Raw genomic sequence first — 24,911 nt, forward strand, 5'->3', positions numbered from 1 at the left:
TAGAGAAAGATGGACTACTTCCTTTCCTAGATGTACTAGTTAGGAGGGGAGATGGTACCTTCAGCAACGATGTTGACCGCAAAACCACTCACACCGACTTGTACCTGCAACCCAGCAGTTGCCACCACCTGGCACAGAAAAACGTTGTACTCCGCAGTAGGACAATGAAAGGTAATAAACAACGTTTGCGGAATTGACGGGGTACATTTGAAAATAAATTCGCGATACAGAAGGGAAACGTTCTGGCAAACATAGCCTATTTCCTTATACTTGGTGTCGTTAAAGAAAACGCGACCCTTGATGAATTCAATGGTTTCCTTGAAAGAATGGCAAGAATCGTTTCCCAAACCTTTTAACTACATGACCAGTCTTACAACTATTTTCGATTAGTATTCGAGACCGTTCGGTGTTTCAGTTGAAAGCGCCACTGTGCATGTACAAATGCACCTGATTCACTGAATTATAACTTACCGGCAGATTGCAAGGTAATTCCCGTTTTAATCACAAATCCTTTTACGTTATAACTGTCCAGGACGTGTACAATGCTTTCCTCAGCAAGAGTTTCCACGTTTTCATAAAGAGGTGCGAAATTGCTACAGTATTTCCATTGACATATTTGTGGAAAAGACTTTCTTTTTCGAGTATGAAAGTAATTAAGTCACGACTTTATTTATTTTATTTAATCGTATGGTGATTTTATACAATGTACAGTTGATACAAGGCAAGTGATTTTATACAATTTACATATGGTATAAGACAAGATTAAACCTTAAAGTCCGTATTTTTTCAACCGATTGATTAAGCTGGGTGTGAGAGTGAACAAGTCGCCGAGGAATGACAGGGTATGAATGAAGTGGACAGCGTTGGACTAAATGTTCAATGGTCTGCTCTTCTCGATTACATTCACACATTGGTGAACTGATCCAGACACATTTGTACCTGAAGTAGCTACAACAACCATGTCCAGTCCTTAAACAGTTGAGACGGTGCCAGAGGTTCCTCGGTAGGTCAAAACCTTTTGGCTTCTTTGTGGGATCAAGGTAATGGGCTCTTCTTACCAATGTTTTTGTTGTCCAGTCATGACTACATAGAAACCAGAATGAAATTGTCTGCCTCTGTCTGTATACCAGCGGTATGTACCAGAGGAAAGTTAAATTATTTCTTCAATGTGCCAAAATAATTAAACAATAATGAAAATTTGTTTTGTTGTGCTCTATGTTGTTCGCAAATGTGAAATATAAAACTATGTCGTATGTAGTGCGACAGCACTGCCATTTAAAATGGCCCATACACTATAACACTTGTGCCAGGGCATGACTCCTGAGATAAATTCCTGGTCACCCCTGATGTAGCCGATATTTTCTTGTGAAATCGGATAAACGTTTTAGAATCTCCTCATACTAAAAATATGACTTATATCTGAGCAGAACAGGGATCGTCTACGGGTCCTCAAACTTTACTTGATCCACCGATCCTTGCTTGAAACTGGTGTTCAGCTTCTTCTTCCACAGCTTTTATCCAGCAATATACTAGGGACCCCTTTGGGTCTGTCTGAATTTGGCATTTCCTCTTGCTTTGTCAGGATACAGGTCAAGCCTATGTTACCTTGGAATCCCAATAGGTCGTTTACTATCGAATTTCAAAGAAAATCCGAGATTTATTGTTGTTTGTTCATATCCTGGATGCACATGTCCATACCATCGTACACAGCTTTCCCTCGACTTCTCAGTGCAGGTGACACCTGTACTGCTTACAGATTTCATCATTGGTTACTTGATCATGATATGTTGTTGTTGTTGTTGTCTTCAGTCCTGAGACTGGTTTGATGCAGCTCTCCATGCTACTCTATCCTGTGCAAGCTGCTTCATCTCCCAGTACCTACTGCAACCTACATCCTTCTGAATCTGCTTAGTGTACTGATCTCTCGGTCTCCCTCTACGATTTTTACCCTCCACGCTGCCCTCCAACGCTAAATTTGTGATCCCTTGATGCCTCAAAACATGTCCTACCAACCTATCCCTTCTTCTAGTCAAGTTGTGCCACAAACTTCTCTTCTCCCCAATCCTATTCAACACCTCCTCATTAGTTACGTGATCTATCCACCTTATCTTCAGTATTCTTCTGTAGCACCACATTTCGAAAGCTTCTATTCTCTTCTTGTCCAAACTAGTTATCGTCCATGTTTCACTTCCATACATGGCTACACTCCAAACAAACACTTTCAGAAACGACTTCCTGATACATAAATCTATATTCGATGTTAACAAATTTCTCTTCTTCAGAAACGCTTTCCTTGCCATTGCCAGTCTACATTTTATATCCTCTCTACTTCGACCATCATCAGTTATTTTACTTCCTAAATAGCAAAACTCCTTTACTACTTTAAGTGTCTCATTTCCTAATCTAATTCCCTCAGCATCACCCGATTTAATTTGACTACATTCCATTATCCTCGTTTTGCTTTTGTTAATGTTCATCTTATATCCTCCTTTCAAGACACTGTCCATTCCGTTCAACTGCTCTTCCAAGTCCTTTGCCGTCTCTGACAGAATTACAATGTCATCGGCGAACCTCAAAGTTTTTACTTCGTCTCCATGAATTTTAATACCTACTCGAAATTTTTCTTTTGTTTCCTTTACTGCTTGCTCAATATACAGATTGAATAACATCGGGGAGAGGCAACAACCCTGTCTCACTCCTTTCCCAACCACTGCTTCCCTTTCATGCCCCTCGACTCTTATGACTGCCATCTGGTTTCTGTACAAATTATAAATAGCCTTTCGCTCCCTGTATTTTACCCCTGCCACCATTAGAATTTGAAAAAGGGTATTCCAGTCAACATTGTCAAAAGCTTTCTCTAAGTCTACAAATGCTAGAAACGTAGGTTTGCGTTTTCTTAATCTTTCTTCTAAGATAAGTCGTAAGGTCAGTATTGCCTCACGTGTTCCAACATTTCGACGGAATCCAAACTGATCCTCCCCGAGGTCTGCATCTACCAGTTTTTCCATTCGTCTGTAAAGAATTCGCGTTAGTATTTTGCAGCCGTGGCTTATTAAACTGACAGTTCGGTAATTTTCACATCTGTCAGCACCTGCTTTCTTTGGGATTGGAATTATTATATTCTTCTTGAAGTCTGAGGGTATTTCGCCTGTCTCATACATCTTGCTCACCAGCTGGTAGAGTTTTGTCAGGACTGGTTCTCCCAAGGCCGTCAGTAGTTCTAATGGAATGTTGTCTACTCCGGGGGCCTTGTTTCGACTCAGGTCTTTCAGTGTTCTGTCAAACTCTTCACGCAGTATCGTATCTCCCATTTCGTCTTCATCTACATCCTCTTCCATTTCCATAATATGATATATCATGATATATCAGGTCAGATATCCACCGAAGGATTTTAGTTTGCATTACAGCAAGTCATTGCTCTGCTTCATTTGTTGCTGGCGAACAGTGTCCTCCATACATGGCTGCTGGTTTGTTTGCAAAGTGGCATGTTTTCGACTCACGTCGATCCATAATGATATTATCATAATTACACAAGTCATTGCCCTGCAGAGCTCAAGTGATTTGTACTTTTTGGAAGGAGTAAGATGTCGGTAGTGGCTTTTGAGATTAGAGTGACTACTGACAAGGACTCTAATTACATGTAAGAAAATGAACATAGGACTGAGCAAGTAAGAGCATAGTTTTATATGGAGCAGAAACCTGTACATTGAGAAAAGACAAGAAAATAATTCTTGGGGACACTGGAAATGTGAATATGGAGGAGAGTGGAAGGTGAGAGATGGGAAGATTGGGAGAGGAACGAAGAAGTGTTGAGAATAGTCGAGAAGATGATTATATATCACAAGGAAAAGGAGGAAAAGTTGATCTTACTCCGACAGCTCTAACTACAGCGTAGAACTGAAGGCATGGTGAAGGAAAAGACGGTATGAGGGGGAAGGTACCAATTTATGGACAGTAACAGGCTGGAAAGCCATAAGTATGTGGATCTAAAGAAGAAAACACAAGGTCGGGAGATGTGACCAAGTATCATGCCTGTATCTGCCACAGGGAAGAACAAATATTGATGATTATGTCTAGTAATCTTTATTATCAGCTGTTTCAGTATCAGCTATCATCAGACTGAAGAAGCAAAAATGAATACATTTTGTGTCGATAAATACGATGACTGTTCGCTTATTAAGGCGGGACTGGTCGCGAAATGGTATCCGGTGTGAAAATCCGATGAAGTTGTGTTGGAGAGTGTCTCTTCTATAAATGCCGGTCACGTCACGTCGTTTCTCCAGCTCTGAGTTCACGGTGAGTAGGTAAAGATTCCTAGAAAATAGTGCCTCCCACAAAGTACGAGTGCCTGCTGGGAGATTTCGCCTGATTTCATGCAGCCAACAATAAGCAGCTGTCATGGGTTTCCCTCTTCGCGACAACTCTCGGCCGCACACTGCACGGGCAATGAAGACTCTCCCACAGCGTTTTCGATAGGAACTGTTTGATCATCCACTACACAACCCAGACTTGGCTCCGTCTGAGTTCCATTTCTGCCCATATGAACCGTTGGCAGACAACGAGCTGCAGACCAGCGTAGAATTGATCGAAAGCACAGGCGGCTGCCTTATACGATAAGGGTATTATAAAGTAGGCACAACGCTACGACAGATGTCTTAATTTTCAGCGGGGACTATGTAGAGAAGCAGCTGGAAGGTGTAGCTAAAAAGTGGTTCAAATGGCTCTGAGCACTATGGGACTTAACATCTATGGTCACCAGTCCCCTAGAACTTAGAACTACTTAAACCTAAATAACCTAAGGACATCACACAACACCCAGCCATCACGAGGCAGAGAAAATCCCTGACCCCGCCGGGAATCGAACCCGGGAACCTGGGGGTGGAAAGCGAGAACGCTACCGCACGACCACGAGATGAGGGCGAAGGTGTAGCTAACTGTTTCACATAAATTATTTTCGATTTCCACTGTGGTTTCCATTTCACGACCCATCTGACCGTAATTAACGAATAGCCCTCATAGAATTGTGAATAACCAGTGCTGGGAAACACTGAGGTGACGGAAGTCGTGGAATACCTCCTAACATTGAATCACTGGAGTAGAAAAGAGAGCTCTGTCGATGCACATCTCTTTAGATCTGGTTAACGCGAAACTACAGGAAGCTGTACACATGCCTTTTTTCTATTCCACGACTTTTGTCATCTTAGTGTAATCAAGAAAGTAAACATAGGAAGACGACAGCGAGTGATAGCTTAATCTGTTGAAGTACATTGTAAATATATTTTTGGTAATTTAGACGAGGTGCAGTGCTCCGTAGAAGCGAGTGATCGGGGCAGTTTGCTGCGGGCATTACCGATGACCCCTGGCGAGACGTGCAGTCCACGGCATCCCCCCAGCGGTAGCCACCGCGCACTGGGGCGCAGTCTCCAGCCGGCTGGATAATTAATTGGCATGCCTGGAACGCGCCGGACGGCCATCTGCGCCAGAGGCCACCCCCCGTCGACCTGGCCACGCCCACCGCTGACCAACAGCAGAGATTCCGTCCCAGTGGACACACCTGTTAGTCACCACTTGACACTCATTTGCTGGCTGATTACTTTCATTGCCTTCTACAGGTGAAACAAACTGATGAACGTGAGAAACAGAGCCCTTAAACCGCTGTTACACGACGATAACTTAAATGTGATAAATGGTAATATAAGGGGCAGTCGAACGAAAACGAGACAGATGGGAAAAATACGTACAGTCTTTCTTTAAACAGTAGTCGCTGTAACTGTTAATACAGTTATACCACAGTGTGACGGTAAATGCCTTCTACGGCATCATTATAACCAGAAGTGTACCGTTCGAAGCAAACCGACGACCAGGTATCCAAATGTATGGAAATCGCATTGGGAGAGATCGGAACAGTATAGATGATGTGTAAGGGCCTCCCAGGGAACCGTCTGGAACGTAGTAGCAACAACCTGTATCCTATAACAGAATGATGCCATCGGTCAACATTCCTGAGCATTTGGAATTGACTGAGCGTTTCAATTTTAGCAAAGTGTCTACGTACCATTGTGTGTTCATTGTGGTGGTGTGTTGTAGAAAGCCGATGAGCAGTGGGTTGCTGGATGACTTCATTCTGTTGCAGTATAATGCCCGCCCAAGAATGACGAAGCTGTTTCGACTACGATACAGACTTTTCGCTGGGATGCCCTTACACATACTTCATACAGTCGCAGGCTAGGACAGTGCGACCCATGTCTTCCGGATCTGTGAAGAAAGATGTTATTGAGTATCGATTTGTTTCGAACAAAAAGATGTACACATTGATGCCACTGTGGTTCAATATTCAGACACAAACATTTTATCCATTATGACATTAATCGTCATGTCTCACAGTAGGATAAATGTGTTTACAGTTACGGCGATTACTTTTGAAATAATAAATAGTTTACTTCTTTTTCTTCAATTTGTCTCGTTTTCATTTCACTGCCACTTATATAACACCGATAAATGAGAAAACTGTCTCACAGTCAGATTGACAATAATAACAATAATAATAACAGTTATATTGAGCTGTGGTCGGCTAGCGTTAATGACGTTTTTCCTTTTGGCATTTTGTCACTATCGAGTGGCGTCTTATTCCTCCCTCAATTAAAATGTGAACGAGTTGCTCACTTGCCTCCGTCACTGGCCGCAGCAGCGTTTCTCGATACTGGTACTGCTGTAACTTCTTTCGCGTGGCAGCTATATTTCCGTGTCATGGTGTGTGTGGCAGTTGGTCGGTTGCAGGGAGCAGCGGGGAAGTCTCTGCAGAGTGAAGTCAGGCCGGGGCCGCTGGCGACGTGCATGTGCAGTCGGAGTTGTGTGGCACTAGCTGCGAGAACTGCTAAGTTCGTCGCCCACCGCACCTGCAAACTGGAGTTGAGTAATCAATGAACCTGTCATGAAAGGTCAACCGTTGAGAGATCTCTTCGTTAATTGCTGGTTGTTGCATCCTGGGCTGTCCCCGCAAGCAGCAACGAGACGGTGTGTTGGAGTCGGTAAACGTTTGCAGCCGTCTCCCTGTATTGTGTTTAACCTTTGAAAGGACTGTAATTTATTAGTGAAGTGCACCAGCGGTATCTTCGGCCTTGTGGCCGTTAACGTTCCGGTTACCTGCCCTCGTCGTTAGCGTAGTTGTGAAGCAATGTGTTTTTCCTCACCATGTTGATGCTGTCTGGCACAGCGTGTAGTTCGATAGCTTGGTGTTGTTTTCTTTTTCTCTTTGAGTGTTTATTCTGCCTTGACTGTGTTTATACGCCAATTATTAAAACATAATATTGCTGCGATCCTCGTCTTCGCTGGTACCTTTGGTTGTCGCGCTGTTGGTCGGATGGGAGGGAATTGATTACATGATTTGTTGGTTCGTCAGCCGTCCGCAGGGCATGCTGGAACCCACATCTTTAGTGTTACGCTTGTCTGTCTGTCCCACCTACACTGCGGTTAGAGTTTTCTCCCCAGGCCGACCCTCGGAACACTTCTGGGCACCACTGTTTCTCCTTTGTGATTGTCATTTTATTTGGTCGCAGGAACTGTGCCAGCCCTTCAGCCATGTATTAATATTGTCTGCTTTATGTTTAGTATATGGCCTTCAGCAGGTACTGTGCCAGGCCTTCAGCCATGTATTAATATTGTCTGCTTTATGTTTAGTATATGGCCTTAAGCAGAACGTCATAACAACTTTAAGATTAGGCCTTCAGCCGCGTTTGTTTCAGAACGTGTGGCTTTAAAATGTAAATCCTTGTTGTATGGTTTCTCTTTAATTATTTTGATTTCTTGAAACGGCTTTCAGCCATGTTTTACACATGTTTATCTTCTGGTTGTCCTTGATTATTCCTGAGTAATCGCTTGGGCCTTCAGCCGACAAGATACCAGTCACTCTGGAATAAGGCTGGGCATCTCGGACATATTCTGAGTCGTGGTCACCCTTGTGCTCATACGGCAAAGACTACCAAATCCACCTGTTAGTCCCTCAACCGTTAGGGGTAATACCCAATGGGACACGGGGCAAGTGAGGCTAGCAACCTGCTACCCTGGTACTTTAAATATGATGCTGGCAACAATCAGAGCAAAAGGCCTTGGACCTTTGGAGGTGACGGAGTCCCACCTCTAACTGACAAAGCAGGGACTCTTAAGATACGACTTGGCAAACAAATAATAATGAGATGGGGAGCTATTAATATCAATGCGGGCTACTCTGGGAAGAAGGTAGATCTGGCAGAGGCTGCAAGTAAGATGGGGCTGCACGTTTCAGCTGTTAGCGATATTCGGGTAAGGGATGAGAAAGAAGAGGAAGTGGGAGAATACAAGGTCTACCTGTCAGGAGTCAAAGAAGGAATTGCGCAATGAGGAGTAGGGCTCTACATCAGGAAAGAAATGAAACCCAGCGTAGTTGCAATATGGTATGTAAACGAACGACTGATGTGGATAGATTTGACAGTGTGTAGCAAGAAAATTAGGATTGTGTCAGTATATTCGCATTGTGAAGGGACAGATCAAGATAAGATGGATAGTTTTTATGAGGCACTCAGTGATGTAGTTGTTAGAGTAAAGGACAAGGACTTCTGCTCATGGGTGATTTTAACGCCAGGATTGGAAATGGAACAGAAAGGTTATGAAAAGGTTGTGGGTAAATTTGGAGAGGATGTGGAGGCCAACAGGAACGGGAAACAACTCTTGGATTTCCGTGCCAGTATGGGCTTAGTAATCACAAACTCCTTTTTTAAACATAAGAACATTCACCGGTATACTTGGGAAGACAGGGGAAGCAGATCTGTCATTGACTATACAATAATAGATCAGCAATTCAGGAAGGCTGTGAGGGACACAAGTGTTTTCAGGGGATTCTTTGATGACAATCATCACTATTTCATCTGCAGTGAATTGTTGTTGTGGGGCCGAAAGTGCAGGAGGTCAGGTCCATATGTAGGAGGATAAGAGTGGAGAAACTTCAGGATAAGGAAATCAGGCAAAAGTACATAACAGCGATCTCAGAAAGGTACCAGTTAGTTCAATATAGTCAATTACAGTCACTGGAAAAGGAATGGACATGGTACAGGGTCACAGTACTAGAAGTGGCTAAAGAATATCTTGGAACAGTAGTGTGTAAAATTAGGATGAAGCAAACAGCTTGGTGGAATGACACAGTCAAGGCAGCCTGTAAAAGGAAAAAGAAGGCGTATAAAAAATGGCTACATACTAGAACTCAGAGAGACAGAGAAAATTATGTTGAAGAAAGAAACAAAGCCAAACGTATAATTGCAGCATCCAAGAAGAAAACCTTGGAAGACTTTGGAAACAGGTTGGAGACTATGGGTCAAGCTGCTGGAAAACCATTCTGGAGCATAATTAGCAGTCTTCGAAAGGGAGGTAAGAATGAAATGACAAGTATTTTGGACAGGTCAGGTGAAAATACGATCAGTAATGTTTCAGATTTCGAGGTAGAATGGGATAGGAATGATGATGGAAATAGGCTCACATTTGAGGATGTGGAGAAAATGGTCAATAGATTGCAGTGCAATAAAGCAGCTGGGGTGGATGAAATTAAGTCAGAACTCATCAAATACAGTGGAGTGTCAGTTCTTAAATGGCTACACGGAATAATTGAAATGGCCTGGGAGTCGGGGCAGGTGCCACCAGACTGGACAACAGCAGTAATCACACCAATCATTAAACATGGAAACAGAAAAGATTGTAACAACTACAGAGGTACCTCTTTAATCAGCCTTGTGGGTAAAATCTTCTCAGGTATTGTTGAAAGGAAAGTGCGAGTATTAGTTGAGGACCAATTGGATGACAATCAGGGTGGGTTTAGGTCTCTTACAGGTTGTCAGGACCAGATCTTTAGCTTACGGCAAATAATGGAGAAGTGTTATGAGTGGAACAGGGAATTGTATCTATGCTTTATAGAACTAGAAAATGCATATGACCGGGTTCCTAGGAGGATGTTATTGTCTGTTCTACGAGATTATGGAATAGGAGGCAAACTTTTGCAATCTGAAATGGTGATCATCACTGAAATGGATAGATCACAGTACTGTTAGTAAGGCAAAAATTTTAAGTCTAGATAGCAAAATATCTTTATCTTATATTAATATCACTTTTGATGTCCTGTACACCATCATCAGATATCAAACTGCTACGAATAGCACTTTAATGGTAACTGCTGTATCATAAGCAGCTGACATGGGTTACAGTATATGTTATTAGAACCGAAAGCCGTCGAGCAAGGATGGGCCTGCAAACGAGAGAATCGTGAAATTTTGGTTATGGGCCCCAACAAACTTTACTTACTAATATGGCGCACGATGGGTAGTCGAGAAGGTCCTGTGCCCCGGCCCCCAAGATCAGCTGACCTCCACACTCTGGTATTCTGCGTTTGTGGTCATCCCAAAAGCGAAACCTACAGCACATTCATTAGGGTCGAAGTAATGGAGTAAATAATTTTATAGTCTTCCAGTATTTCACAAACACGGATGAGAATATTTGCAAACATTGTGTTCAGAGACTTTATAGATAAGTGTCATGTGTCCCATTCACTATCGTTCCTGCCCCTGGATCACGGGGATTTTCTCTGCCCGAGGACTGGGTGTTCGTGTAGTCTTATCATTTCATCATCATCATCATCATCATTCGTCACTGCGTCTAGATTGGATTGTGAACAAACTGGACTGTGAAAAAATTGGGACTTTGTATGAGCGCTGATGACTGCGCAGTTGAGCACCCTACACACAAACATCATCTTCATCATCAGTCTTAACCGGTAAAACAATCATCGACTCACTCACGATTTCTGGAGCTATTTCGACTTCTTGTAGCACCAGAATTCAAATGACTCGTGTCCCTTTGCATTAAGCTTTATCCAAGAAAATATTCCAAGGAAGTTTAACAGGTGTCGATGAAGATGGGCTGTTCACCGTGTTACATCCTGAAAAACTCACTTTCTCCCAGACCTGTGGGTACCATTACAGAGATTTTGCTTCTCGTGTGTGGTGAGGAATTACAGTAAAAATACAAATCTTCCTTCCTCAGTGCTGATTCTTGTAATTCAGTTCTATAGTAGAAAATAATCCAAAAATACTGCAAAAACATTGAATTGCTCAACAGATTACTTTATACAATACTGGTGTGCGACACGAAAGCCGACACCAACTCCCCCGCATGACTCTGCCGTTGCCGATTTTGGGCGGCGCTGTGTCCATCGCGACTGTGGCACCTCCTAAACGAAGGCAGCCGCCGTCTGCCGCAGAATGACAACACGAGTTCTCTTACGCCTGCAGTTGCAAACCTGTAGCAGCCATCGCCGGTGTCTTCCCCGCTGGCGCCATAGTTGTTCATTTTTGGGTTTGAGGGATCAGTGCCATCAATGGTGGTACCTACCATCTAGTGAACCAGTGTGCTAAAGGTCGCCTGCTACCTGCTAGGGGTTATAAATACTAGTGCACCTCGTTGCATGCGCGGAAGTGGTGGGTGGTTTGCTGGATGGTTCTTTTGTTATGCAAGAAGTTTGTCGTGGTTCACGAAACCGGGACGAAGGCAAGTTGGCTATTTTGCTGCATTTTGTAGGAGTTCAGTAGGTGAACAAGCTATTGAAAATTTTGTTGACTATATTCATAAATAAGGATAACTTTTTTATGTAACGAAAAATTCTTTTACTTTTAACTTGTTCAGGCTTTTAGGTCAGAGGGTCTCGGGAAAACACAAGATGGGCTTTAGTCACAATGGGTGCAGGCTTAACACAGGAAGAACATAGATACAGGAACCATTAGTATAACAGTTGTAAATTGTCGTAGCTGTGTTGGGAAAGTACCAGAGCACCAAGCGCTAATAGAAAGCACTGATGCTCAAATCGTTATAGGCACTGAAAGCTTGCTAAAGCCAGATATAAGCTCAGCCGAAGTTTTTGCGAAGAACATAACGGTGTTCCGAAAAGATAGGCTAAATACAGTTGGAAGTGGCGTGTTTGTTGCTGTTAGAAGTAGTTTAACTTGTCGCGAAATTGAAGTAGATACTTCCTGTAAGTTAGTATGGGCAGAGGTTATTGTTGGTAACCGGAATAAAATAATAATTTGATCCTTTTACCGACCTCACAGTTCAGATGATGCAGTTGCTGAACAGTTCAAAGAAAACTTGAGTCTGATTTCAAACACGTACCCGACTCATACGATAATAGTTGGTGATGACTTTAATTTAGTCTCGATATGTTGGGGAAAGTACATGTTTAATTCCTGATCATCCGAAATTGTGCTAAACGTATTCTATGAAAATTATTTCGAGCAGTTAGTTCATGAGCCCACGCCAATAGTAAACGGTTGTGAAAACATGATTGACCTCTTAGCAACAAATAATCCCGACTTAATAACCAGCATCAAAACCGATATAGGGATTAGTAAACACAGGGTTGTCGTAGTGAGACTGATCCCACGAAAGAGGAGATCTGAATACGAATCCAAGCTCAGCACCTATATTTTTCACATTTTAAACATTGGAAAAGAATAAGAAAGAGTCACGTAGCGACATTTCACATCTTATAGTTCATTAATATTTCTGGTGTCAGTGACAGTGTTTCCACTTGTAATGATTTCCGTTTCCGCCAAGGCCAAAACTTTGCCGACTCTCCTGCAGACGGTATGGAATGGACATCATGTTTAATGTGGGTTTGGAGCCACGTAGCAACTGTAAGTTCTTCAGTGAGAGAAGAACGTCAATCATGCTAGTTGAAAGTGGTTGCCTATGATGTCAGTCAAACGCAGACTAGCTAGCTAGACTCATTACAAGAGACCACTGTACCAAACACACGGCTGGCTCATGATTTCGTCGTAACAAAAGATCCTCCACGCTAGATGACAATTGTGACTCACTGAAGGTGGATTACAGCGCGCTCTAAACATTCATTTTATTGTTCTGACGTCCTGCCATTCATAAGCTGTCTCAGAAACCTAAAGCCATTTGGGACTTGATTTAGTAATGACGAAAATAAAATCATGTAATTGCCTTCTGCAGGAACTAGCAACACTATAGGATGCGAAAATTTCCACAGAAAATACTTGGACTGCTGTAGTGCTGTATTTACTAGCGGTCTAGAGGCAAACGTGTCTCATTGTAAATGAATTATGAAATATGGAGCGCATTCACATCTTCCCTCTGTAGATCGCAACAGCGTTGTGACCATTGCTCAGGCAGAAAATGTTGTGAAGAATGTTGAAGCACGTAACTTACTTCTACACGCAAAATGTTTACTGAAAAAGGTAAGTGGTACATAAGTCTGTAGATATTTTGTGTGGTGCGATGTCACACAGGTTACTGTAAGTGTATTTATCAATCGTCTTTTTTAATTTGAGGTTCTACAACATTTTGAAGTGACTTATTGAATGTTGGACGTTTGAAGGATGCGAAGATTGTTGATGTAATGGAGAGTTGCGATCAATGGAGGCAGCTTGAAACATTTATGCTTTGTATGGAGTAAGCCCATAGAAGAGATGATGTCAGAAATAGTTTTCTCGCTCGAAGAAAGATCACTTGGACGTGAGGCTCTCATCAAATTCAAGAACATCAACGAGCTTAAATGAATGACGTTTTTACGTTTTAATATTCCAGCCGATTATTGGCAAATGTGACGAACTGCGACTATTTGAACTTCTTGAGACAGCTGTATTCAGCGGTCAATTTTCGGGAAAGGGGAAAGAAGTTAAAAGTCCCGTCGATTACGAGGTCATCACAGACGAAGTAGGCACTAGGATTCGGAATTGTAAAGATATTGCCTGTGACCCTTCTAAAGAAAGATCCAAGCGATTCTCCTCAATCTGTTTAAGGAAATAACAGTAAACTTGCATAAGGGCAGGGATTTGAATCACAGTGCGTAAAACCCATGGAAAATAAGTAACGGTTACCCCAATAAACAATAGCTGAAGGAAAGACTAGTGTGGGCCATGAAACTGTTATGCATTTGGTGGCATAAGAAGGTGTTTCGTGCTATGTACGGCATTCCAAGGCTGCGGCGGTGGCAGTTGGCCTCTGCTACCAGTAGGTAGTATGTTTTGTGGGTGCAATATATTAAAAACCGAGGAAGTAAACTGCATTAAGTGTCCTAACTGTACGAGAACGCCCTTCTGCACGCTGCTGACTTCATAAAAGAACTTACCCATTGTTACCATACTTGTTCTAATCTTGCGCTCTCAAGCACTGACCTTTGTAGTTCCTTATCGTGCATCCCGCAAGAAAATTTCTTTATGGATGAAAATGCGAATTAAATTTTGTCTCACATCTTTAGCTCCATACCACAGGTGTGGAATCCAGAAAATGCCTGAGTACCACAGACTCGTTTAGGTAACGTGAGAGAATATTTAGTTGATTTGTCTCTCGTGCTTTTGTGTTATATTTAGTTAAATAACGAGAACTACTATAAAAATAAGAACTGTTCTAACACCAGAGATTTACATCTTACCACAGTATGCTATCTGTAATTTGAGTCTTTCTAAGGAATTACACACTTTTGACCTCTATACGATCTTTCTGAACATGAAACCCTGTATCCCACCTAAGAGGCGGTTAGGGACTATCATGCAAATAAGTAAATGTGGCAGTGAAGCTAGATCCACAATAAGCCCACAAAATGATTCACTGCCACACATATCTCAATGAAGCTGCAATTTCAGAAAATAAAAATGATGTGGTTATAACAAAGTAAATGTAAGTTTTAAAAGAGTGCAATACTCAAATTTCTTAAGTATTTCACCTCTACATTTAGGAGGTACTAAATAAGAAGTTAACATGTCCCTACTCGTTTTTGACCTGGCTTCTTATAACTTGGTAAGAGAAGAGGTAAAAAACTGACAATCTAAAGTCTCCGGAAAGATTGGAACGAAGAGTTGAAGCATGATTCTGGTGAAACAAAAACTGCATTAACACTTAGCTAGCATGCCAATACAGCTTATAATGTGTTCTCATTGGCACAGTGGTCGATAACACAGATTATTCACAATGTAAAATATAATTAGTTACAGATTCTGCATAGAGTGACCTTCCTTTAATCAAAGCATGAAATTAAAACCCAGTCTTACAGTTAAGGGAGAATCACTGAGATCTTTTCTTGCAAATGGCAGGAATATATGAAGTGAATTTAACAGGATGACTCTGAGCTACTCGAAGGAGTAAATGGACGATTACGTAATTGTCAAACGTATTCTACAATATTACCGTATTTCCATCGCACTTGTGACTGATAAAATGTATTTTCTCAATCCTTCTTCATCTGACTAGTGCTTCCTAAACTTGCCATTCGAAGACACAGAGGCGGCGCTAGTTGCCACTGCATTGACTGGGAGCCGTGACACATGAAGTATAGAAGCGCAATTACACTAAATAACACTTTCAAGACAGTCCCTGAAGTCATAAACCTCTCAAGATACTACTGCTGATCGGTGTTCCTTGTGATCGTATTAAGTCAAATAACAACCGAAAAACGAGACACCCTACGCGGAGGAGCTCCGAGAATTAACTGAAGCCATCCACTTAGGTACTGATGAACAACCATGAAATGGGTACAGACTGTTCGAAACTCCTGGGCAGATGATTACACCAAGGACGAAGCAATGGGTGAATCACACAACCGGTTTCCACAGATGACCTGTTCACTCTGCCAGATCAAGCAATTGCAAGAGGATCTGTATATGGCACGTGTGAAAATTTTAATATACACCAGTGGTTCCCAACAGGTGGTCCGCGGATCCACGGGGGTCAGCGATCTATGCCAGAGGGGTCGGCAAGATGCTGTTACAATAAAAAATATATTAAATATATTTGGTATGATAACAGAGTTTTTGTTTGGCAGCTTCCTGCTTCAGCAGAGCTTAAGTGAACGCTAACTTCTGCCTTTAGCGAACACTAACTTCTGCGTCTAGCGTCCTCCTAGAGCCAACTGGCACTAGCACACTCTATTCGCTAGATTTAACAATAACAACGATAAGACTTTTATCCATTGTGGATGTGGAACACTGCGACTGTGGTGTGAAAAGGTTTTCAGAAATTACTGCAACCAGTCACCTTTTATGTAGATGTATTTTATTTAACCATGACCGGTTTCGAGCTGCCTAGCAACTCATCATCAGATGGTATATACATTCAGTGCTTTTTTGTACCCATATATATGAAACAAGATATATGTTTCCAACAGTGCCTCATAAAAGTAATATACATCTAGAGAAAGTTTTAACGTGTGAAATTGTGAAAAACAAGGACAACAATGGTTTCAAGAATACCTCCTAAAAGAGATATATATACCTGCAGAAAGATTTATCTCCACAGATACTCAAACACCCACACAATGGGTACAAAAAAGCACTGAATGTATATACCATCTGATGATGAGTTGCTAGGCAGCTCGAAACCGGTCATGGTTAAATAAAATACATGTACATAAAAGGTGACTGGTTGCAGTAATTTCTGAAAACCTTCTAATAACAACGATGGCTAAATTGAAAAAGTTTTAAGCGCAATATTTCTTCAATGATGAATATGTAAATGTTTTTTCTATGTACAAAAAATAGAAAACGTATAAAAAGACTCTTAATTTGGCTTTTTTAGGTACTTGATACTGTGATTTGACAAGGTACTTATCATGCTCGATGAGGGGGGTCCTCGAGAAAATTATGTTGGGAACCCCTGATATAGACTGTTGGTGAAGAACCTCCAACTTATAAACATTACACATGAACGTTTTTCCGGTCTTTAGAACTTATACTCTGAGTGTAAACAGTATAGTTTAAAAGAATTTTTACATGGCTAAAGTGTTGATATTATTTTATTGAAAGAATGAAAAATATTAAATGACATAATCTAAGTGAGATATACGTCCTGATTAACAAGAGTAGTGGAAACGAACTGAGGACTGTGATTTTTAACCAAAGTGGTTCTTGTAGTAAACCAAGATGAAAAACTTACAAATCCCTTGCTAGCAACCCTAGGCGCAGCACCTACAAATGCTGTGCACACACTGTCAACAAATTGTTTGTAAAGCCTATGCTTTACCGACAAACAACTGGTACACTAAGGCATCGGCGTAACGTTAAGTAAATTCTGATCCAGCACTATTAACCAAGGTCGTAGAATACTTATGCAACACGTTTAACAACTGAAAGTGATCATCAACATGCAGCATTTAGTTAATGAGCATAGCAACCAAAGAAAACACATTATCCCTTAAAAAAAACTACAGAAAATTGCAAGCGTGTGAGCTAGCTTCACGTAACACTGAAATTCCGGACGTGACTGGTGCTGAGGCCGAGTCTTGGCATACCTGATACGAGGTCCACGTGGTGTCGGAGGCAAAATTTCAATGCAGGTAGATCGGCGTCGGAAAACATGTTGTGGGAAGATTGCAGAAGAGCTTCTGATAGAGGAACGGTGGCAGTGGTCTGTGTAATGCCTGGAGATCTTTTCCGTAAGTACTGACGCTTTCGCGAGGAATGAGTGCCAGTCACAGCTGCCTTGGCTTCTGGGTCAGTATGGAACCAGACTTCAAGAGCCACATCAGACATGCAAACTTGTGACACAACGAGACATGATAGGATGTCCGCAGAGACCTGTTGCACTATGGCCCAATAACGGATCAGTAATACTCCAAGAGGAAAAGTGCCCTCTCTGCCCGTTTCGGGTATTCCTGGTCTTAGTGCTTTTGTGGACTTTGAACAGTAGTAACGGATGCTTATGATCCGTTAACAGAATTAGGAACCATCGATACACATAATCGTGAATTTTTTTCATTTCAAAAATGACACCTGAGGCTTCATTTTCGCTTTCACTGTGATTTCTCTGTGCCTGTGTTGACATCTTGTAAATTGGGCGTCCAATTCCGTCGACTTTGTCACAAACAAAGGCCCCAAAGCTGAAATTAGATGCATCTGTCGCCAGTATCTGAGGCTTTGACATGTCCACATCTACATCCATACTCTGCAAACTAGCGCACGGCAGACGGTACGTCCAATTGTACCCATTTACGTAGAGAATGTGGGAAGAATGACACTTTAAATGCCTCTCTGTGTGCTGTAATTAACTTTGTCTTGTACTCACAATCCCTATGGGTGCCATACGTAGCAGGTCGTAGTATATTTCACGATACGTTGCTTAAAGTCGGTTCTCGAAATTTTGTCAATGGGCTTTTTGATGATAGCTTACATTAGTTTTCTAGGGTCTGCCATTTCATTCTCCTCAGCATCTCTGTGACATTTTTCTATAGGTCAAACCGACCTGCGACCAATCGTGCTGTCCTTCTCCGTATATGCTCTATATTCCCTGTTATTTATCTTTGGTATGGGTCCCACACACTTTACAAATATTATTGACTGGTGATTCCATGGATTGTTCTGTGCACCACGACCAAATAGTGGATAGAATTGGAAGGAAAATCAGAATTGGCAGTATTTTGTTGTTTTATTATCCGCAAAATCGATTTTCGGTCACTTAGTGACCATCCTCAGTGCTGTAATATACAATTAAAATGGGTAAGTACTGGTATCAAGCTATAGCACAAGCTTAGAGCAATGACATAAACTGATGGTTCAAATGGCTCTAAGCACTATGGGACTTAACACCTATAGTCATCAGTCCCCTAGAACTTAGAACTACTTAAACCTAACTAACCTAAGGACAACACACAACACCCAGCCATCACGAGGCAGAGAAAATCCCTGACCCCGCCGGGAATGGAACCCGGGAACACGGGAGTGGGAAGCGAGAACGCTACCGCACGACACATAAACTGAGCAACCATTTTTAATTGTAAATTACAACACTGAGGATGGTAACTAAGTGACCGAAAATCGATTTTGCGGACAATAAAACAACAAAATACGGCCCATGTTGACTTTCCTTCGAATTCTATCTTTAGAAATATTCTAGTTTGAGTCGCATTTGTGATTTGTAAGCAGTCTCCTTTACAGTGGGAAAGCATTTCCCCAGTATCTTAGAAACGATTGTCAGATTGCCACCCACTTAATCTGCGACTGTTTGAGCGTTCCATTTCATATCCTTACATCTTTCTACATCCAGTTGTTAGTATTCCAGTTCTGCACCGCCTTGAAAACTTATCAAGATCTGAATATTTGTGTGGCTTCACTCAGACAGTTCCTCATTAAAGATGACTGCAATAAGTGTAAAACGTCTGAGCTTTTTATTGTCCTCAAGATCATTAACACATTTCTACGGGGTACACCCGAAGTTACTTGTGCATCTGATGAAGACTGTCCACGATGACATGCTGTGTCCTCCCTACCAAAAAATCAGAGGTCCAGTCACAAATTTCACTTTATATCCCAGATGAACGTACTTCGACAATATGTGTACATGATATACTAAGGAAAATTATTTTTCGAAATCAAGAAATACTGGATCTACCTGACTGCCATGATCTAAAGCTTTCAATACGTCATGTGGGAAAATTGTGAGTTGGGTTTCACATGATGGATTTTTTTCTGAACCCGCGCTACTTGGAACAAAATGATTATTTTGTTCGAGGAACCTCTCTATGTTCGGGCTCAGGATACGCTCTACGATTCTACCACAACTCGTGTCAAGGAAACTGGACTGTAGTTTTGTCCATCACTTCTGCCATCCTTCTTTTAAGTGTGTGTGACCTGTGCTTTCTTCCAACTGCCGGCCATGGTGTTCTGTTAGAAAAATCTCCGATAGACTTTCGTTAAAAGAGGGGTTAGCCCAGCAGCAATTTCAGTACAGAAAGCGATAGGGATTCCATCGGGCCCCTCGAGCATTGTTGTTTTAACTATTTTAGCTGTTCGTGAAGACCGCTGACACTAACACTTATTTATCTTATCTTTTTTTCAGTGGAGTGAAGTTTAAATTGGGACAGCTCTCCTGGATTTCCTTTGATTTAAGGAAAAATTTGAAAATGATGTTAAGCATTGTGGCAGCCATCGGGAGCACCATGAGGACAAGGGCACTGCTTGGTACTGAATACGAACTGACTCTTTACCTCAATAGTGTCGCTACCAGCTTCTCAATTGCTTGGGTAAATGTGGTAGTGTAGGGGAGCCCAGACAGTGATACGTGGTTCAAGATCGAGGAACAATTAGATAAACTATTGGGACGGTGATGATGAGCCCTTGAAATTTTAATAACCTGTGGGAAACAGAGAATAAACTGCTAATAACCTGTCGGAGATAGAAAATATGGACTGGACACGAATGATATCAGGAGAATAGACACAGTCAGTATCTGCTCAGTCAGAATCATTCTGTCACAACCTACGTTCATCTTCATGGACGATAAGCACACTTCACTTTTTGTGTCCATTTTTTCCTCGGTCGGTGTTTTTTGCTCTACGATAGTGGCGCTGCTGACGCCGAAGTGCTACAAATGATTACACCACGAAGGCAACTGCTTGGTTCACCGTTCACCGGTGGCATCTTTGCTGGTGGAGGGCTTCGCCAAAAAAGCAGGCCAGCTAATGGGATGGGATGAGATTGGGTTGGCGATTTGCGGGCAGAAAACATCTCCGAGGGTCTGGCAGAGCCGCCGAGGACCAGATGGATTGGTCTAAGGCATGTAGTCAGAGACCTTATCCGTCAGAAACTTGGAAAACAAGGAGAGAAGTAACACCCACCTAGGATTTAGCACAAGCTTTCAGAGTAAATCCATCACCAATTAAAGTGGACCACTCCGGGAACGACGAAGAAAAACTGAAGCCTAAGTGGACAATAAAAAACAAGTTTATTGGAAAGAATCCAACACGTAAGTTCACCTCCCTTTGAGCGTCACTAAACAACGAAAGTAATGATTCGCAATATGAAGTCTCTGTCTTTAAAGTGAATGCGGTATGTAACACCAGAGACCGTCAGCTACTGGAAACTGAACCACAATTACTCGAGTCAAAGAAATGGTTCACGAAGAACTAACTGTCTCCGATTATAAAAACACTGCGCCCGACCCACATACCAAGCCGAGTTTAGACTTACCTTGAGGACGACTGCCGGCAGCATAGCATCCGAGGCAAAACTTGCAGCCAGGAAGAAGGGCGTCGGACGAAATTTTGTGGGCGTACTCCAGAAGGGTTGCTGATTGAGGAACCATAAAAGCGGTCGGCGTGAAGCCCAGAGAAATCTTCCGTAGAGTACTCACTAGCCATAGTCAAGCACTGGTCTAAATATTGTTGAGAAGCCAGACACATTTCCGATCACGTGTGACCTATTTTCGATCACGTGATCTTGCGGAAGCAAGTTAGTCAGGGCTGACTGAACCCTCTTAGAGAGATACAGCTGTTGCCTGTCGCCAAGGCGAGAGCTCCAGCTGCAGTGACGGTATTCGCCGACGTAGCATTTGCGACTTTTAGCATTAGCCATCCTTGGTGAGGTGTTATTAACACCTCTTCGAGTATCATCATCAATAATACGTGTAGATTCGAGTCCCAACGAGCACAAAATTTTTCGCCTCGTTATTTTAGTTCAAACGTCTGCCCGTCTCGCTACTGGAAAAATAAACAGTTATTTAACGTATGTTTGTGGCCATTGCGCCGGCCGAGGTGGCCGAGTGCTCCTAGGTGCTACAGTCTGGAACCTCGCGACCGCTACGATCGCAGGTTGGAATCCTGCCTCGGATTTGGATGTGTGTGATATTCTTGGGTTAGTTAAGTTTAAGTAGTTCTAAGTTCTAGGGGACCGATAACGTCAGAAGTTAAGTCCCATAGTGCTCAAAGCCATTTGAACCATTTTTTGTGGCCATTGCACAAAAGTAAACAGTAAACAGTGAGGAAAATCTTTTTCATCTCGTCATTTCAGTATCATCATGCTACTAGTGAAAACTTGTATATATGACATATGAGTGAGTGTAGTTAACAATCGAGTAGGTGCAAGTTTCGAACGCCAATTACGCCACTTCATGTAGTTTAAACGTCCCCACACTTTGTTATTTGTTACTGTAATCACATTTAATACTTTCCGTTGTGAGTTAACGGGTTCAATAGTTCTGGATAGGAGTGCAGGATCGCAGTTCAGTATAAAAATTATGATCGTGTAATTTCAAGTTCAAATTGCATCTAGAAATGTCATTCATTTTAATAAATTTGAGTTTACAATCGTTAAAACTGCGTAATTTCTACTAATGTGTTTTTTGATATTTGCAATATGGAGGAATTAATTTGCATCTGGACTGACTACCATACAACGTTCTCTAGTGGTTTCTTGTAGTAACCAAAAATGGTTCAAATGGCTCTGAGCACTATAGGATCCAACATCTCAGGTCATCAGTCCCCTAGACTTAGGACTACTTAAACCTAACTAATCTAAGGACATCACGCATATCCATGCCCAAGGCACGATTCGAACCTGCGACTGTAGCAGCAACGTGGTTCCAGACTGAAGCGCCTAGAACCGCTCGGCCACAACGGCCGGCCTTTGTAGTAACCATTTTGTATAGTTAAACGACTGTACCGAAAAGAAATTAGAGAAACTGCAGGGGAGATTCATTATGTGCGTTACATACAAATCAGGCAGAACGCAGTTCAGATGGTTCCGAATCTTTTAATAAGGTACTCAGTTCATTTAATCGCTCATAAAACTCGTCTTTTCTTTCAATGAGAAAGGTCAAATCTTCCGAAAAGTTATCGCTCATGTATCTAAACCTTGACATGCAAATGAAACAGTTATTTTGATGGATTTCTTGTATATCATGTCGATCTTGATTATCTTCCCGTACTATTGTCTGTGCACACGTAGTTTCCATTATTTTCGTGTCTACTTAATCTATATCCCTAATGATTCAAAACTTCTTGTACCGTATTATCTATGTCTTTATAGAGATCCGTAAATATCGAATAGTCAGTTTTATAATTAATATTCTGTTCGTTACCAAGCAAATGGTTAACATTGTATATCGAGAAAATTTTAAACTTCTGATTTCTACATGAACAGGAATTTTTTTTCCCATTTATTTCTTGTCCTTTCTCTGGACAGTAAAAAATTTAAGACTATTAGTGGAACCGCCGTATTCCTTAAATGTTAGTGTCTCGAACAGCACTGCTTATCTCTTCAACGTTCGTCTTCGTTCAACAGCGATATTTTAGTGTTAGATCGAATGATCATAGCGTTGGGTACCCTATTTCCAACCGTAACCAAAATCTGTGCCATTAAATCATGAGCCATACATTTTCTTCGTTACCCCGTTCTGTGTTCCGCAACATAACAGTGTCACATCTGCAATCGTAACAACATTTTTTTAGCAAACTTAATTTCAACTAATCTATTGTCAAGCACATTTGTAACATCTGTATTTCATGTCATTTTCAAATCATTCTTAATTACAAGTAAAAACATAGTCGTATTCCGTCATTTTATGCAGCTAATTTTTACTTGTGACAAAGAGTGATTTGAAAATGACATGAAGTATTGATGTTACAAAAGTGCTGGAGTATGACACTTAGTCGAAATTAACGTAACATTACATCATACTACGCACCATTATTACGTTTATTAAGAATCTGGAGGCTGTGGATCCCCACAAATACAACAATTTAACATTTTTTTATTGTTTGCATTTCTTCGCATCTCATTGGTAATAGTTTCGCTCTGCTAGCTTGAATCTATAGTTATTTTAGAGTATGCCACAAAATTACTGGTGACATGATTTGACATCTCATGTATTGTGTTCTGCAACGTCCTATGTCGTATATTTAATTTTTTTGTGTGTAAGCGGATTAAATTATAATTTACATGAATTAGTCTCTCCCTTCATTAATAATGTTTCCATGATAGACATGGTGGTAATAGTTTTGAAATTTTATCTGACCTGTTACAAATTATTCGTCTTTCTTATCATTTGTTGTGTTCGGTCACGTTTCCAAGATGTATCCGGTGTCGAAGAGTAAGACAGCTGCGATCCCGAACGTAGTGAAAATGGGACAAGATTCTAACTTCATTATCTTCTACAGTATATTCTTTGATACCGTTTACATGGGAGATAATATATACATCCAAGCTTCGTGTAACCAGAGCACTAATACTGCCAATAAACAGTCACCATGATGACAATAAAGAAGAAAAGGAATTTAGATGCTTAATGCATCATTGCTGGTAAGCCGTTAGAGACGAAATTTTATCTCAATTGTAACAGCTCGATGAAGATCAAATGAGAGGCAGCTACAGGGGTCCGATACTTACTTAGAAAACTAAGTCTATATTGACTGAGCGTGCGCACTCTGGGAGCTAGTGAAGCCGGCGCGGTAGATAACCGTGCTCAGACGGCCGACTGGCCACCCTGTGTAGAACAAAATCTGAGTACAATTCTCATCTTTGAAATCTGAGAGATACCATGAGACATCCAAACAAAACTGCAGAGGAAAAACAACGAAGCAATAGATACATGCGTTTAGTGTAGCTCCCTCTGAATCGAAGAGTGTTGCTTCTATTTCCGACTACTTTGGTAATTTTCTTAATTTGGGGGCTGGGTTTTTTGTGTTTCTTTAAGCACTTCACAAGAGAGTAACACGTGGTCTAGGATAGCCGGCACGGTGGCTCAGCGTGTTCGGTCAGAGGGTTAGCTGCCCCCTGTAATAAAAAAAAAGTGAGTTAATCGATCAACAACGAACTTAAATGGATATCTTACGACGTCCGCCCCGAGCAGATGAAACGAACTAAAGCGAAAGTCAAAGGTCCCGAGTTCGAGTCTCGGTCGGGCATAAGAAAAAAAAGAAAAAAAGAGGTAGCGTCATTGGGTCATAATCAAAACGTCTTTGGTCCCGGGTTCGATCCCCTCCACTGCCTAAGTTTTGATAAATAATCAGCATTGGCGGCCGAAGACTTCCGGCGTAATAAGTCAGCCTCATTCTGCCAACGGCCTTGTCAAAGAGGGCGGAGGAGCGGATAGAGGTTCAGGGCACTCTC

The sequence above is a fragment of the Schistocerca gregaria genome, chromosome 6 (assembly GCF_023897955.1).
Source record: "Schistocerca gregaria isolate iqSchGreg1 chromosome 6, iqSchGreg1.2, whole genome shotgun sequence".
In the NCBI taxonomy this organism is placed as follows: domain Eukaryota; kingdom Metazoa; phylum Arthropoda; class Insecta; order Orthoptera; family Acrididae; genus Schistocerca; species Schistocerca gregaria.